Genomic DNA, 17,102 nt, shown 5'->3' on the forward strand with positions numbered 1-17,102 from the left:
TGACAAAACTCAACATGTTCAATCGATTCTCTGTAACAAAGAAGTCTGAATAAGACTTAAGTTGGAACTTAAGTTGGAAGTAAAGTTGTAAAGTTGAAGCCCACCTTGTAACCATAAACATACATGGTTTCAACGTGGATTTGTTTATGTATTTAAAGTTCAAGTGATGTAAATTACATGGAATTAAAATATTAGTCTAAGATTGCAGTTCCTTTGTAATTATCTAACAGACATAAGCCGCCACCATGAGTACAGACGCGGAGATGGCCACGTATGGCAAAGCTGCCATTTACCTACGTAAGCCAGAGAGGGAGAGAATTGAGGCTCAAAGCGCACCATTTGATGCCAAGAGTGCCTGCTACGTGGCCGATGCCAAGGAGCTGTACTTGAAGGGAACAATCATCAAGAAAGATGGTGACAAAGTCACCGTCAAAATCCTGGACACTCAGGAGGTAGGTATCATAAAGTCAGAGCCAACTGGGAATTCAATATGATCAGTTCTCATTGTGACAAATTTCATGTTTCAGGAGAAGGTAGTCAAAGAAGCTGACGTCACTCCAATGAATCCTCCCAAGTATGACAAGATTGAGGACATGGCCATGATGACCCATCTCAATGAAGCTGCTGTGCTGTATAACCTCAAAGAGCGTTATGCAGCATGGATGATCTACGTAAGACAATCTAAGGAGAACGAGAACTATTGAAAAATACTTTATTTTTAGGAAACATAATGTTAACTGTTGAATCTCTATGATAACTTTCAGACCTACTCTGGATTGTTCTGTGCCACCGTGAACCCCTACAAGTGGCTTCCAGTGTACGATGCTGAATGTGTAGCTGCCTATAGAGGCAAGAAGCGCATGGAGGCTCCACCCCATATCTTCTCTGTCTCTGACAACGCTTATCAGTTCATGTCAACTGGTGAGTCATTATCATAACAATGTAGAATATATCATTATATGAGGTTTCTGTTGCAGTAAAACATAGTTCATTCTTTTGTTTCTTATTTAACAGATAGGGAGAACCAGTCTGTCTTGATCACGTAAGTTTGAATCATTTATAATTGTTGACTTTGTTTGTCAAATATCTTGATCAAATTCTTATGAATCTGTGTGTATGCCTAGTGGAGAATCTGGTGCTGGAAAGACTGTGAACACCAAGCGTGTCATCCAGTACTTTGCAACAATCTCAGTTGGTGGAGCGAAGAGGGATGCATCAAAGGTATGTTCCTGATGATTACAATTCAGGGTTCTTTACCAATGGAACATTTTCCAAAGTCATTTTCTGATATCGCTTCTATTACTGGATTATAGGGGTCACTGGAGGATCAGATTATTGCAGCCAATCCCCTGCTGGAGGCCTACGGTAATGCCAAAACTGTGAGGAATGACAACTCTTCTCGTTTTGTAAGTATGAAACAATTTCTATACATGTGAGAGGCTTTGTTATTGATTGTTCATACAGAGGAACATTAAGAATCCCTTTGTTCCTAACAGGGTAAATTCATCAGAATCCATTTCGGCACAACTGGCAAACTGGCTAGTGCTGATATTGAGACATGTAAGTAATAATACTCCTTGTACATACAAATGACTGAAATTGAAAATTGGCCTAGCTGTGACTTATAAACAATATTTGTAGATCTGCTGGAGAAGTCTAGAGTGACATTCCAGCTTCCTGATGAAAGAGGCTACCACATCTTCTACCAGATGATGACCGCCCACAAACCTGAGCTGCTTGGTAAACAGATTGAGATGTTGCAACATTTCACCTACTGTTTTCATATGAAACTAAAGTATTGACATTTTCAACCTTTTTTGATCACCAGATTTGGCACTCATCACAACCAACCCCTACGACTTCCCCATGTGCAGCATGGGTCAGATCACTGTGGCCAGCATTGATGACAAAGTTGAGCTGGAAGCCACTGATGTGAGTGAACTTCACTTCAAACTATTGAAATATATTTTGTGCAATACATCCAAAACTGCTCTTTTAAGTGCATTTTCTAAAGTGATTATGTTTTGTGTGGACACATCTTTTGAATTCAGAATGCTATTGATATCCTGGGCTTCACAAATGAAGAGAAGATGAGCATCTACAAGATGACTGGTGCTGTGCTCCACCATGGTAACATGAAGTTCAAGCAGAAACAGCGTGAGGAGCAGGCTGAGCCTGATGGCACAGAGGGTGAGTAGCTTGGGAAAAACTGTATTAAGATAAAATAGAGTTCTTAATCACACTGGTTTCTGTTCATATCATGATGGAAATTACTGAATTATTTTCAGAGGCTGACAAGGTTGCTTACTTGCTGGGTCTGAACTCCGCTGACATGCTGAAAGCTCTGTGCTATCCCAGAGTGAAGGTCGGAAATGAGTATGTCACCAAGGGTCAGACTGTACCTCAGGTAAACTGAATTATCAATATCAAATATCCTACTATTTGAAAACACATAAGTTATATTAGTTCTACTAAAATAATGTATCACAGGGTTCACTTGATACAATAAAGGCCATGTAAGTGTTCAATGTTACCACTTAAAGTTGTATCTATTGATTCAGCATTCTATTGAATGCTGAATATAGGGGGGGGGGGGTGGTCCTGTATCGATGTGAGGGTCCCTACAGAGGATGTCATTTGTGTACAAATTCTAAAGCCCTCTGAGGCAAATTTGTGATTGTAGGCTATAAAGAATGAATTGAATTGAATTGAATCTCAGATGAATTTATTTCATTTTTGTGTCATTAAAATGCCTATAAAAACACCAATAATCTATTATTTTACAAAACGGTTAACTTGTCAAATCACATCGTTATTTTCATTCAGGTGGGTAACTCAGTGCCTGCCCTGGCCAAGTCTATCTATGAGAGGATGTTCTTGTGGATGGTCATCCGTATTAACCAGATGTTGGACACTAAACAGCCAAGGCAGTTCTACATTGGTGTCCTGGATATCGCTGGGTTTGAAATCTTTGACGTAAGCTTATATTCCAATAATTCAGTAGCCAATACTTTTAATGACATAATCATTCTTATTAACAGAAAGAGGTCATGATGATTATATGTGTCCTTGCAGTTCAATACATTGGAGCAGCTGTGCATCAACTTCACCAATGAAAAACTGCAACAGTTCTTCAACCACACCATGTTTGTCCTGGAGCAAGAGGAGTACAAGAAGGAGGGTATTATCTGGGAGTTCATTGACTTTGGTATGGACTTGGCTGCCTGCATCGAGCTGATTGAAAAGGTAATCATTTCATTTTGTGATTCTATATAATTTCAGTAAGGAACATTCTCGTCATAGATTTTAACCATTTATTGCAACAAATGGAAATACAGTTAAACTTGGCATTAATGGCTCCGCTCTTTGAATGCTCCCCGGATTAGCCAGCAGCTACTAAGCCAAAACGGGGAGCAACGAGCAACAACCCCTAAGGGTTTACAGGAATGAGCCAGAAGTACATTTTTTAAATACATTTCAACCATTTGCCATGAAAGATGAACTCTGAATCAAAAAAGAGTGGAGGCTGGGGTGGAGGAGGCAAAGCTTTGCCAGCAGTACGGTCTGTAACAGCGTAGGTGTAGAATGAATCAGTGAGGAGGGAGTCATATATAAATAAACCTCCTTGAATTGAGAGTGGGTTGTGATTGGTGTGTGGCCGATTGGAAGCTATGATTCAATTGGCTGGTTACAGCTGATGGCGTATGACTTCCGTGTCCTGCATGAACTAACGCTATGCTTCATTTTCCTTAATTTGACTTAATGCATCACTTAATGACATATTTCTTCCCACTATTTTTAAAGCCAATGGGCATATTCTCCATCCTTGAAGAGGAGTGCATGTTCCCCAAGGCAACAGACACATCCTTCAAGAACAAGCTGTATGACCAGCATCTTGGCAAAAACAAAGCATTTGAGAAACCAAGGCCGACCAAAGGCAAGGCTGAGGCCCACTTCTCCCTGGTGCACTATGCTGGTACCGTGGACTACAACATCGGTGGCTGGCTGGACAAGAACAAGGATCCACTGAATGAGTCTGTCATTCAGCTGTACCAGAAATCCTCTGTGAAACTGCTGCCTGTTCTGTATCCACCTGTCGTTGAGGGTATGATAGTAGCTACAGTAAACTAAAACACATTTTAATGTTATAGATACTGTATATTTTGAACCTTAGCATGTGTTCAAGTACATTTTATGTCGTTCTAAAAAAGCATGTCTACTTAAAATGATCAACAGAGGTTGGTGGCAGCAAGAAGGGAGGCAAGAAGAAGGGTGGTTCTATGCAGACTGTGTCTTCACAGTTTAGGGTAAGGTTTGACATCGCCAACGTATCTTATGTATCTTAGCTTATATTCAAAATCACAATTGTAACATGCCATGATAAATCATCACTTTGGATCTACAGGAGAACTTGGGCAAGCTGATGACTAACTTGAGGAGTACCCATCCTCACTTTGTGCGCTGCCTGATTCCCAATGAGTCAAAGACTCCAGGTACATAGAGAACATAATCTCAAGAGTCTTTGAGGAGTGGTTTGCTTTTTTTGGTATGGTTCACATAATTTTAAAGACTAAATGTCTTTTTTACAGGTTTGATGGAGAACTTCCTGGTCATCCACCAGCTCAGGTGTAACGGTGTGCTGGAGGGTATCAGAATCTGCAGGAAAGGTTTCCCCAGCAGAATTCTCTATGCTGACTTCAAGCAGAGGTATCAATGGATATTTTCAAAGAATGTTAAATGTGGACTATTGAAATAAAAAGGTCACAAAATGACCATTAACTCTCTTCTAAAAGGTACAAGGTGCTGAATGCCAGTGTCATCCCTGATGGCCAGTTCATTGACAACAAGAAGGCTTCAGAGAAGCTGCTTGGGTCAATTGATGTCCCACAAGACGAGTACAAATTTGGACACACTAAGGTAAGCACTTTCCTTTCCTTATTTAACCGAAGAATAATTACCAAGGAGGTTAAGTTGTTTAGTCCAGTATGTAGTATGATTGTTGTTTGCATCTTTTTGACTGTCTGTCTACGGCTAATCTCGCATTCTGCTGGACCCATCAGCCTAATGGGTTTTCATGCTAATTTACTGTATGCTCAAGGACCTGTCATGGTTTCAGTGGTTACTCCTCACTACTGTTAACCTGCCGGTAGTGGCCACAAGTGATCAACAATTGCTTCAGTTTGGACTCTTCAATCAAACATTACAGCAACAATCAATATGAACAGGGCTAGAGACTAAAGGCGTCCTGTTGTCCTGGGAACAATAATGTGTTCACTGCAGTAAACCGCAGTCATCTTCGCAAATGAAAAACTCAATTGAGTGTGGACTCAGGCAGAGCGTGTCTTCTCATGTCAGCATGAGGACATTTCGTTAATTGTTCGCTGTTAGCAGATGACAGCAGCTAAAACATTTTTAGCCGCGATTCTGGGACAGCTGCATCGATAAAAATGACAGCATATGAACGTGTGAGTGAAAAATGCTTCCGACACAGGTTGGGTCTAGAAAGGAAGCAATTGTTGTATTTATTCAATCAACCATTACAGAAGTGATCATTGCAGACAGACCATGCTGAGTTTTAGATGATGTGAAGTATTCACTTCCTCAGTTCATCCTACCTTTAATTTATTTTTTGTTTGTTCAGGTGTTCTTCAAGGCCGGTCTGCTGGGTCTGCTTGAGGAGATGAGAGATGAAAAACTGTCATCACTGGTCACCATGACTCAAGCTTTGTGCCGTGGTTACGTCATGAGAAAGGAGTTTGTGAAGATGACTGAGAGGAGGCATGTTGAAAATAACTCATTCTGAATGATGTTATGAAAAATCACAAACAACATTGTCCATAACAGCTACTTCTTGTCTGCAGGGAAGCCATCTATTCCATCCAGTACAATATCCGCTCATTCATGAATGTGAAACACTGGCCATGGATGAAGGTGTACTACAAGATCAAGCCCATGCTGAAGAGTGCGGAAACTGAGAAGGAGCTGGCAAGCATGAAAGAGAACTATGATAAGATGAAAACTGACTTGGCTACTGCCCTGGCCAAGAAAAAGGAGCTGGAGGAGAAGATGGTTACCATTCTGCAGGAGAAAAATGATCTGCAGCTGCAAATAGCATCTGTGAGTACACATCAACAGATAGTTGTGCTTTTTCATGTTGTTCATTGCTGGTGTGCTGACATCTATTTGCATTAAATGGATTAGGAAGGAGAGAATCTGTCAGATGCTGAGGAGAGATGTGAAGGTCTTATCAAGAGCAAGATTCAGATGGAGGCCAAACTCAAAGAGATAGGTGAGAGACTGGAGGATGAAGAGGAAATCAATGCTGAGCTCACTGCCAAGAAGAGAAAGCTGGAGGATGAATGCTCTGAGCTCAAGAAGGATATTGATGACCTGGAGCTTACCTTGGCCAAAGTGGAGAAGGAGAAACATGCCACTGAGAACAAGGTTTGTAAATAATAATCTGACCATCATATCAAGTAAAATGATGATTAGCGCTTATTGAGGAGATGTTTCTTGCACACTTAGGTCAAGAACCTGACCGAGGAGATGGCCTCTCAGGATGAGAGCATTGCTAAGTTGACCAAGGAAAAGAAAGCCCTTCAGGAGTCTCATCAGCAGACTCTTGATGACCTGCAGGCTGAGGAAGACAAAGTCAACACCCTGACCAAGGCCAAGACCAAGCTTGAGCAGCAAGTGGATGATGTAAGTTTACAAATACTCTTGGATTGAAGAAGTAAGATTGTTCTTAAAAATGATGATTCAAAATGTGAACAAATATTATTTGTTCAGCTTGAGGGTTCTCTGGAGCAAGAGAAAAAGCTGCGTATGGACCTTGAGAGAACCAAGAGGAAGCTCGAGGGTGATCTGAAACTGGCCCAGGAATCCATAATGGATCTTGAGAATGACAAGCAGCAGTCTGATGAGAAAATTAAAAAGTACATTTTTTTGAATTTGCACAACAGCCATTCTTTTGAAAATGAATGTCAACTGCATGAACTATATGTATTGTATCGATAATTCTCATAGGAAGGACTTTGAAACCAGTCAGCTCCTTAGCAAGATTGAAGATGAGCAGTCAATGGGTGCTCAGCTTCAGAAGAAGATCAAGGAGCTTCAGGTGACATATTTTGTTACAGAAAACATTACTGCACCCATTTCCTAATGTGTGCATAAAAAGTGAAAGTTCACTGAAAGAAATTACACCTACATTCAACAGGCCCGCATTGAGGAACTGGAGGAAGAGATTGAGGCTGAGCGTGCTGCTCGTGCCAAGGTGGAGAAGCAGAGAGCTGACCTCTCCAGGGAACTTGAGGAGATCAGTGAGAGGCTGGAGGAGGCTGGTGGTGCCACCTCTGCTCAGATTGAGATGAACAAGAAGCGTGAGGCTGAGTTCCAGAAGCTCCGCCGAGACCTTGAGGAGTCCACTCTGCAGCATGAATCCACTGCTGCTGCTCTTCGTAAGAAGCAGGCTGACAGCGTTGCTGAGCTGGGAGAGCAGATTGACAACCTCCAGCGTGTTAAGCAGAAGCTTGAGAAGGAAAAGAGTGAATACAAGATGGAGATCGATGACCTCTCCAGCAACATGGAGAATGTTGCTAAAGCAAAGGTACACGATGCATTACATGCTACTTTACTACCCAAATTAATGTCGATAATATAGCAGGTAATATTATGAATGAAATCTGATCAATGATCTCATCTCTCTTTAACTCATTAGGGAAATCTTGAAAAGATGTGCCGTACTCTTGAGGACCAATATAGTGAACTGAAGACTAAGAATGATGAAAATGTTCGTCAGATCAATGACACAAGCGCACAGAAAGCACGTCTCCTGACAGAAAATGGTATCTACAAGTTATCATTGAATGATCTGTTGTGCATGTTATTGAGAAACGTAAGATGAACTGATGTATCATGACATCTTTCACACAAGGTGAGTTCAGCCGTCAAATTGAAGAGAAAGAAGCCCTTGTCTCCCAGCTGACCAGAGGTAAACAGGCCTTCACACAGCAAATTGAGGAGCTGAAGAGACAGATTGAAGAGGAGGTTAAGGTAAGAAACCATTAAGTAAGTGTACATTGGTATTATTCGATTTGGAATTTAGAAATTTGGTAAATTCATGAATCATTTTTATAAACAGGCCAAGAATGCTCTTGCCCATGGACTGCAATCAGCTCGCCATGACTGTGATCTGCTGAGGGAGCAGTTTGAGGAGGAGCAGGAGGCCAAGGCTGAGCTGCAGCGTGGAATGTCCAAGGCCAACAGTGAGGTGGCTCAGTGGAGATCCAAGTATGAGACTGACGCTATTCAGCGCACTGAGGAGCTTGAAGAATCCAAGTGAGTAACATTCAAACAATTAAATGGTCAAATGCAGCTCCGCATTCATATGTTCATCTAGATCATAAAAACATGTTAACATAATGGCCCATAATGTAAGAACTTGCTTAATAACTTGACCCCCGCACCTTATCTAACACCTGTTCTTTGAAAAATGCTCACCAAAAAGCAACACTCTCTGTATGAGCATAACACCAGTGTTATAGCGATAGGCTCCATTGAAAAAGAAGATCCGCCTTTGTGAAGACATGAACATCTAATCCTCGAATATAATACGAGCTCCAACTTTGTAAATTAAGTTTCCCGAAAAAATAGTTGTCTCAGGATTGGGGCGATACAGTGTTTGTTAATGTAAAATTATTCAGCTAAGAACTCACGGTGCACATTCTTTATACTAAGGCTCCAAGTCCATTCAACATTTTTTTTCAAACAGGAAAAAGCTGGCCCAGCGCCTTCAGGAGGCTGAGGAGCAGATTGAGGCAGTGAATTCCAAGTGTGCTTCTCTTGAGAAAACCAAACAGAGGCTCCAGAGTGAGGTGGAGGACCTCATGATTGATGTGGAGAGGGCCAACAGTCTGGCAGCCAACCTTGACAAAAAGCAAAGGAACTTTGACAAGGTAGCATTGTTTACTTTGTGTGGCAAAGCCATACAAACAATGACATAGTTATATATATATGTATATCTATATATATATATTTATATTTGTCTCTATAGTGCTACATAACCAACTGAAGTGTAGTAATTGTGCTATTCAGGTGTTGGCAGAGTGGAAACAGAAGTATGAGGAGGGTCAGGCAGAGCTTGAGGGAGCACAGAAGGAGGCTCGTTCTCTCAGCACTGAGCTGTTCAAGATGAAGAACTCTTATGAGGAAGCTCTGGATCACCTGGAAACCATGAAGCGTGAAAACAAGAACCTGCAACGTGAGTTTTAAATAATTTAAAAGTTACATCGTATTCAACACATGTGCATGTGTTAGAATACAGGATTTATATTTTACACTTCAAGGTTTAACAATATTAAACAAATCTATCTGCAGAGGAGATCTCAGATCTGACTGAACAGATTGGTGAGACTGGCAAGAGCATCCATGAGCTGGAGAAGTCCAAGAAGCAGGTGGAGACAGAGAAGTCTGAGATCCAGACAGCTCTCGAAGAGGCTGAGGTACAGATTTTTTTTCCTGGAGAGATCTTCTGAAACAAATTGCAAATAGTAAAAAATAGCATTAATGGATTGAAGGCAGAGATGAATATTCCATTCATTGATATCGTCAGGGAACTCTGGAACACGAAGAGTCTAAGATCCTGCGTGTCCAGCTGGAGCTCAACCAGATCAAGGGTGAGGTGGACAGGAAGCTGGCAGAGAAAGATGAGGAGATGGAGCAGATCAAGAGGAACAGCCAGAGAGTGATTGACTCCATGCAGAGCACTCTGGACTCTGAGGTCAGGAGCAGGAACGATGCCCTGAGGATCAAAAAGAAGATGGAGGGAGACCTGAATGAGATGGAGGTTCAGTTGAGCCACGCCAATCGCCAGGCTGCTGAGTCCCAGAAGCAGCTGAGGAATGTGCAGGCACAGCTTAAGGTATTGTAAGACACAGAGTTGTTCCACAGTCTATGGTCAGTACAGAGACATTTTGGCATTCATGGGAATATTTTCCTGATATTTTTTTCACTAGGATGCACAACTGCACCTTGATGATGCTGTTAGAGCCCAGGAAGACTTCAAGGAACAAGCTGCCATGGTGGATCGCAGGAATGGTCTCATGGTAGCTGAAATTGAGGAACTTAGAGCTGCTCTGGAGCAGACAGAGAGAAGCCGCAAAATCGCAGAGCAGGAGCTGGTGGACGCCAGTGAGCGTGTTGGACTTCTGCACTCTCAGGTGAACAAACTCCTTTCATTTCTTCAATAAATCAAATGTCTCATGAGATTTACAATAACCTAAAATCAGGCACTTATTAAGTGAGAAAATAATTTTATCTTTTAGAACACAAGCCTCACGAACACCAAGAAGAAGCTTGAGTCTGACCTGGTGCAGGTCCAGGGTGAAGTGGATGACACTGTTCAGGAAGCAAGGAATGCAGAGGAGAAGGCCAAGAAGGCCATCACTGATGTAGGTTTAAACTTCTTACTTTAACGCCAATGTGTTTTTTAAAGATATTGCTAAATAACATGTTATGCTGTCTCCTCTAGGCTGCTATGATGGCTGAAGAGCTGAAGAAGGAGCAGGACACTAGTGCTCACCTGGAGAGGATGAAGAAGAACCTGGAGGTCACTGTCAAGGACCTGCAGCACCGCCTGGATGAGGCTGAGAACCTGGCCATGAAGGGTGGCAAGAAGCAGCTCCAGAAGCTTGAGTCTAGGGTAAGAAAATCATGTTAAGATTTGCAAAGCTGAAGCAAGACATTGAAACAATATGGACACTTACTTATTTTCTTATTGTGTTTTGAAGGTGCGTGAGCTGGAGTCAGAGGTTGAGGCTGAGCAGAGACGTGGAGCAGATGCTGTTAAGGGTGTCCGCAAATATGAGAGGAGAGTAAAGGAGCTCACCTATCAGGTACAGTCACTTTGACAGTTAAAATGTACAAGACAAAATGATCCAATATACTTACCATTAAAATCTTGTTAACTTGCACATCTACATTGACTATTACAGACTGAAGAGGACAAGAAAAATGGCTCCAGGCTGCAGGATCTGGTTGACAAGTTGCAACTCAAGGTGAAGGCCTACAAGAGGCAGGCTGAGGAAGCGGTAAGGCCAACATATTACTTTGCAATACTGACAATTTCTTAAAGAAAAAATAAAGTACATAAAAGCAAAAGTAAGTAAAATGAAAAGCATTCATTTTCATATTCATTATCATTCTTTCCTATAATATCATCTACCAAATGTAAGTCATCTGATACTAAAATAAGTGCTGGAGAGGTTGGAGAATCAATTTTGTGTCGTCGCATTATTTGTTGTTACAATTACATATAATTTAGAATAACTCAAACTGATACTCAAAAGCAATATTAAGCAAAATTGACATCGTATTAAGCAAATACATATTATATACTGTAACATTATATTTAATTATGTTGAAGAGAATGATCGGAAAAAAACAATCAGCTATCAAGCACCGTAGCTATACAATTATAAAGACATTTTTTGATTTTGGCAATGTAAACAGTTATGTCATATGCATACTGTACACAATCATGAAAAATGTTTCCGTTGTACATTAAAATTTAAAAAGTGTTCCATACCTTTAAACTATGTCTGTGATATTCCAGGAGGAGCAGGCCAATACTCATCTGTCCAAGTGCAGGAAGGTCCAGCATGAGCTGGAGGAGGCTGAGGAGCGTGCTGACATTGCAGAGTCCCAGGTCAACAAGCTGAGAGCAAAGAGCCGTGACTCTGGCAAGGTAACTAACATTCAGCTTGATGAAAATTAAATCAAATTAAATTCTATATTTTAATATAAATCACGTAACACTTAAGTCATGACTGAAAAAAAGTTACGATATAGCCTTAAACTTCAGAAAATTAACAACAGACAAAACTATTACAGAGTATGATGTGTATATAGGCGCATATGCACTTTATATAATAATTGTTTTCTGTTTTCACAGGGAAAAGAGGCAGCTGAGTAAAGCGCTTCGGCTGAAGGTCTTTTTGTAATCATAAAATATGATGTGAAATACACCACAATAAAATAGTTTTTGATCTTGACTTGTGTCTGTGTTGTTTTGATCTAATTGTCAGGCCAATACTTTTGAGTGAGACAGTTCAATAACCTTTGGCATCCCAAAAACACCCTCACTTTCGGTCCTGATCAAAACGCATCTAGCCACAAAATGTAAAGTGTAAGAGAGGAGTTTAATGAGTGTCATAGGAATGTTTAACAGAGAGCGCATTCCAACTTTTCAGAGAATAATCAACCTCCACACTCAGTGTTCTTCTGTTTGATAAGAAAAATGAGTATCCTAATAAATGGACAAACTGATAGTGCTTCAAGAATCGTTGTTTTTAATTGATTTATCTCTTTTTCTGCATTGATAGTGTCTTTACATTTTAGATTCTGTATGTGCTTGTTTCGTGCTATGGTGCCTCATACTGAAATGAAACTGAAAAACTCAAAATTAAATAAAAATAAATCAATAAAAAAGTAAATATATACATGTATGTATATATTACTTAAGTCATCCATGACTTACTTATATTATTTAGTTTGAATTGTTGATCGCAATAAGATTCTGTAAATTGAAAATATATATATAAAGTTAAAAGTTAAATTCAAAGTTTGAATTAAAGCTGCAAGCAGCATTGATCAGGCCCTCGCAAGTTCACGCACGTCGAGGGTACTGGCAGGACTGGCAGGTTGACGCGGCCATGCATTTTTGTGACCATCATACACTGCATGCACAAGTTAGATATTTCCTGCGTCGACCAGCGTAGCAAGATCATGTTGCCAGGTCTTAAGCCACAAATGTTTTGAGTGTAACTCCGATACAATCAAAAATGTAAGCCTGTAAGATCATTAAGAAAATGAATGTGCGTGAATGCGCTTCAGTGTTTGTAACATAACAGACTGTCAGTTTACTGGGATGGGGTTCAACTCCCTGCAGTGTCCTGCTGATTGTATTTGGACTTACATGAAAGTTAACAGAACAGTAATGTCATTTGCTTTTATTTGAACACTTTAATTTGACACTGTTTTCATTTTAAACTCTTCTGTAACTTTAGATTGTAGTGTGAAGCATTCATTGTAACATTTAACCTGATTCTCATGTAGAAGCTCTGGACATATAATTTATACTAATGCCCACTGACATGGTTTGAGAACCACTGTTATCTAACTTTTGCTCTCCAAGCATCTTAGTTTGCTCAAATTTAGATCAGAGAAGTCTTTTTTTCATTTTGTGCCCACAAACCCTTTTAATAAGTTCAGTGTTTGGGTTGCTGTAATTATAGAATCATGCTTACGTCCGTGGTTGCCAGTAGGTGGCGCTTTGACTATGAGTTAATATTGGCAAGCATAAGTCCTAAAATCACGACAGTAATCAAGCATGTCAAGTTTGGGAAAAGTTTTGACAAAGTACAGTTGAGTTACAACAGCTGATGGCGAACCATGTACAATTCCCGATACACCAAGTCCATGTTGTTCGATGAAACCTCAAGCTTTTATTAACTTTTAATCACTATGGTCTTTAGATTGTTCTGACCAAATTCTAAGCTGATCTGATTATTTCCCTAGGAGGAGTTGGTAGTACAGCACCTGGAAATGGAAAAAAACCAGGAGAAATTCATACAAAATTCAAAATGGCTGACTTCCGGTTGGGTTGAGAGCATGGACCCTTAGACTTTTTTTTAAGTCTACATGTGATACATCTGCTTACCAAATTTTATACATCTAGGTCAAACGTACTGCGAGGGCTGCATCATTGAAATATTTTAGGGGGCGCTATCGAGCCGATTTGCCACTCTGAAGCATTAAAATCACATTAGATAACTAGAAAATTTCGCAAGAAATTTTGACAGTGTGGCTTCTACTGCCCGAAGACGTCGCAATATATACACACACGCTGATGTTACCGGTAGTATCGTTGAGGTTCGATTGAGATAATGCTTCTCTCTTTTCTGCATTTTAGATTCATACTCTTGAAAAAGTTAAACCAAGTTAAAGCTGACGCTTTTATTTTGAAAACTTACCAGATGCTCTATCCCTTATCGGTGTCTGACTTCCTGCCTGGGTCGATCTGCTCTGTGTTAATTGACGCGATAAACCCGAGCCTTGGGCTCTCGCGCACCCTTCATTGAGGCAGAGTAGTGTTTGCACTTTATAGCGCAGATCAGTAGAGAAATATTAATATTTATTTTATTTTAGCATTATTTGTTTTTTACATTTCATCATCACACCCTGACCGCACGCCCCTGCGTAGAGCTCTGGGTGAACACAGACGGCTACAGTTTGTACTTCCTGATTCAACAACAACAGGACGTCAGTGATGACAGGAGGAACATCGCGCCAACCGTGTCGCTTCAAACGCGCCGCCCCAAACGCGTCGCTCCAAACGCCCCAAACGCCCCAAACGCGTCGCCCCAAACGCGTCGCTTCAAACGCGTCGCCCCAAACGCGTCGCTCCAAACGCGTCGCTCCAAACGCCCCAAACGCGTCGCTCCAAACGCCCTAAACGCGTCGCTCCAAACGCCCCAAACGCGTCGCCCCAAACGCGTCGCTCCAAACGCCCCAAACGCGTCGCCCCAAACGCGCCGCTCCAAACGTGTCGCTTCAAACGCCCCAAACGCGTCGCCTCAAACGCGCCGCCTCAAACGCGCCGCGCAAAATTTGCGTCACTGCAGTCTCATCACGTCTGTGCAAAGACTTTGTATGTAATCTCATCACGCGAATAATTCGCCCTGCGTTCGGTGTGAACACAGCTGGCAGCCTCGTGGGGAGGGGAGGGGGGAGCTGCGCTCATGTGATTGCTTGAAAATGAGGCTGACATCTGATTGGCTACAGATAGGTCCATGTTAAAAAAAACACCTGTCAAACAAATGCACTTTATACCAAAACCATGAGTCCAATCAATAAAATAAGTGCACCGTGAGAGAGATAAGACTCTGCCGAACGCTCTGGTATGTTTTTTATGTTCATAGTGTTATAAATGTGAGCGCCAGCGCAAGTTACAAAACTGGTACCGTCTGCTTTCTTTGACAAATTTCTTTTCTGATTTAACATGGGATCTAATGGAGCAGTCGGTTGGAATTCATGTCGCTCCACGGCTGTTTGAGCCAAATGTGTAAGTCCGTTGGATTCCATAGACACTTTGTTGCGACCAGCACAACATTTCCAAGCTTTTTGGCCAAAAATGGTGTATAAAGAGTAAAAATTGTGGGAATGGGAGCAATTTGTTTGGAAAAATCACAGAACATTTTCCTGCTCTGCTTCACTCTGACCGTGATGTCATCACTCTAGCACTTAACGAGCTGCACAATACACACCCATTATAAAATCTGAAACAGACCCAAAGTTTTGCTGAAACTAAATCGGTGACTTCATGAAAACTATGCTAGCTAGCAAAATGTCCATTTGGCTCAATAACGTCCATCAATTTGTCTACGTTTTAAACTTTGAATCATGTTTCTACGTTAAAGTATGGCTGGTCAATATGGGTCCAAAGTTCAGTGTTTTTTTTTCTTTCTTCACGCCGAAATCCCATTCAAGTCAATGGGCCGATTTTTCATCGTAGATCGCGATTTTCGGGGAAACCGCTGGACGAATTTCTTATAAAAGTCATAGCTCACGATTCCCGATCAAGCCGCATGTGTTGAATTACTTTTTGAGCAGGTGTTGGCAACGCTGTGGGACTAGTTTCGCGGCAAACTCTGATGTGGAAGATGGAGAATAAGAATAATAATAATAATAAGCCCGCAGGATTACAGACAGTGTGCTTTGGCACAGGCAGTATTACTGCCTTGTGCCACAAAGCCACACTGAATAATAAGCCCGCAGGATTACAGTCAGTGTGCTTTGGCACAGGCAGTATTACTACCTTGTGCCACAAAGCCACACTGAATAATAATAACTAGAAAATGACTAGAAAAAACTAGAAAAATTCCTGCTGAAAATGCGTTGGAATGCTGAAAGCTGAAAGCTGAAATGAATTGCAAAAAAATTGCTGAAAATACAGAAATGAGAGACTACCTGTCTGAAAAATGTTGAAGCTCGAAAGCATTTAAACTGCACTGCTGAAAACCCTTCTAGTTGAAATGTCTAACTATGGTGTCTGTAGCTGAAAGTATGAGAAAGAAGAAGGCTTTGAAAGTTGAAGAAGTTGAACAGGATTTGAAGATTTTCTCCATAAATATCCCATTCAAAACAAATTGCAAAAAGCTTAATAATTCAAAAAGTTTAAAGATTACAAATATGAAAAATATCACCCCTCTCCTGAAAAAGCTGAATATTTTGATATTCGAACAGCTTCTGTGGCTTAAAAAATGTCAGCAGTAGTGATATTTGTAGTAGTAGAAGTTGTAGTTGTAGTAGAAGTATTATTAGTTGTAGAAGTATTAGTAATTAGAAGAAGTAGTAGAAGTAGTCGTAGTAATAGCTGTAGTAGTGGTCGTAGTATTTAATATAATAGTAGTAGTAGTAGAAGAAGTAGTAATAGTAATGGCAGTAGTTGAAGTGATAGCAGTAGTATTAGTACTAGTAGCAATCAAACTAATAGCTGTAGTAGTATTGGTACTGGTAGTAACATGAATAGCAGCAGTAGTGGTAGCAGAGAGAGAGCCAGAGAGAGAGAGGGAGAGACACAAAGAAAGACAGAGAGAGAAACACAGAATGACAGGAAGACAGAGATAGAGACTGAATGAATGAGTGTGAGCGAGTGAGAAAGGCAGACAGACAGTTATTTGTACTGAGTGAGTGAGTGAGTGAGTGAGTGAGACAGGCAGACAGACAGTTATATGTACTGAGTGAGTGAGGGAGACAGGAGGACAGACAGTCATCTGGATTGAGTGAGAAGAGCAGACAGATAGTTATATGTACTGAGTGAGTGGGAGAGAGAGACAGGCAGACCAACAGTTAGATGGACTGAGTGTGTGGGAGAGACAGACAGACAGTTAGATGGACTGAGTGTTTGGAAGAGAGAGACAGGCAGACAGACAGTTAGATGGACTGAGTGTGTGGGAGAGAGAGACAGGCAGACAGACAGTTATATGAACTGAGTGAGTGAGTGAGACCGGCAAACAGACAGTTATATGAACTGAGTGAGTGAG

General features: G+C 41.0%; 1 pseudogene; it reads left to right on the forward strand.

Annotated features, from left to right (window-relative positions):
- Nucleotides 1-245: 245 nt before the first annotated feature.
- On the forward strand, nt 246-12,019 carry LOC137888521 (myosin heavy chain, fast skeletal muscle-like; annotated as a pseudogene).
- Nucleotides 12,020-17,102: the final 5,083 nt, after the last annotated feature.

The sequence above is a fragment of the Cebidichthys violaceus genome, unplaced genomic scaffold, assembly GCF_023349555.1.
Source record: "Cebidichthys violaceus isolate CVI_PGR_0920_01 unplaced genomic scaffold, fCebVio1.0.p SCAF_55, whole genome shotgun sequence".
In the NCBI taxonomy this organism is placed as follows: Eukaryota; Metazoa; Chordata; class Actinopteri; order Perciformes; family Stichaeidae; genus Cebidichthys; species Cebidichthys violaceus.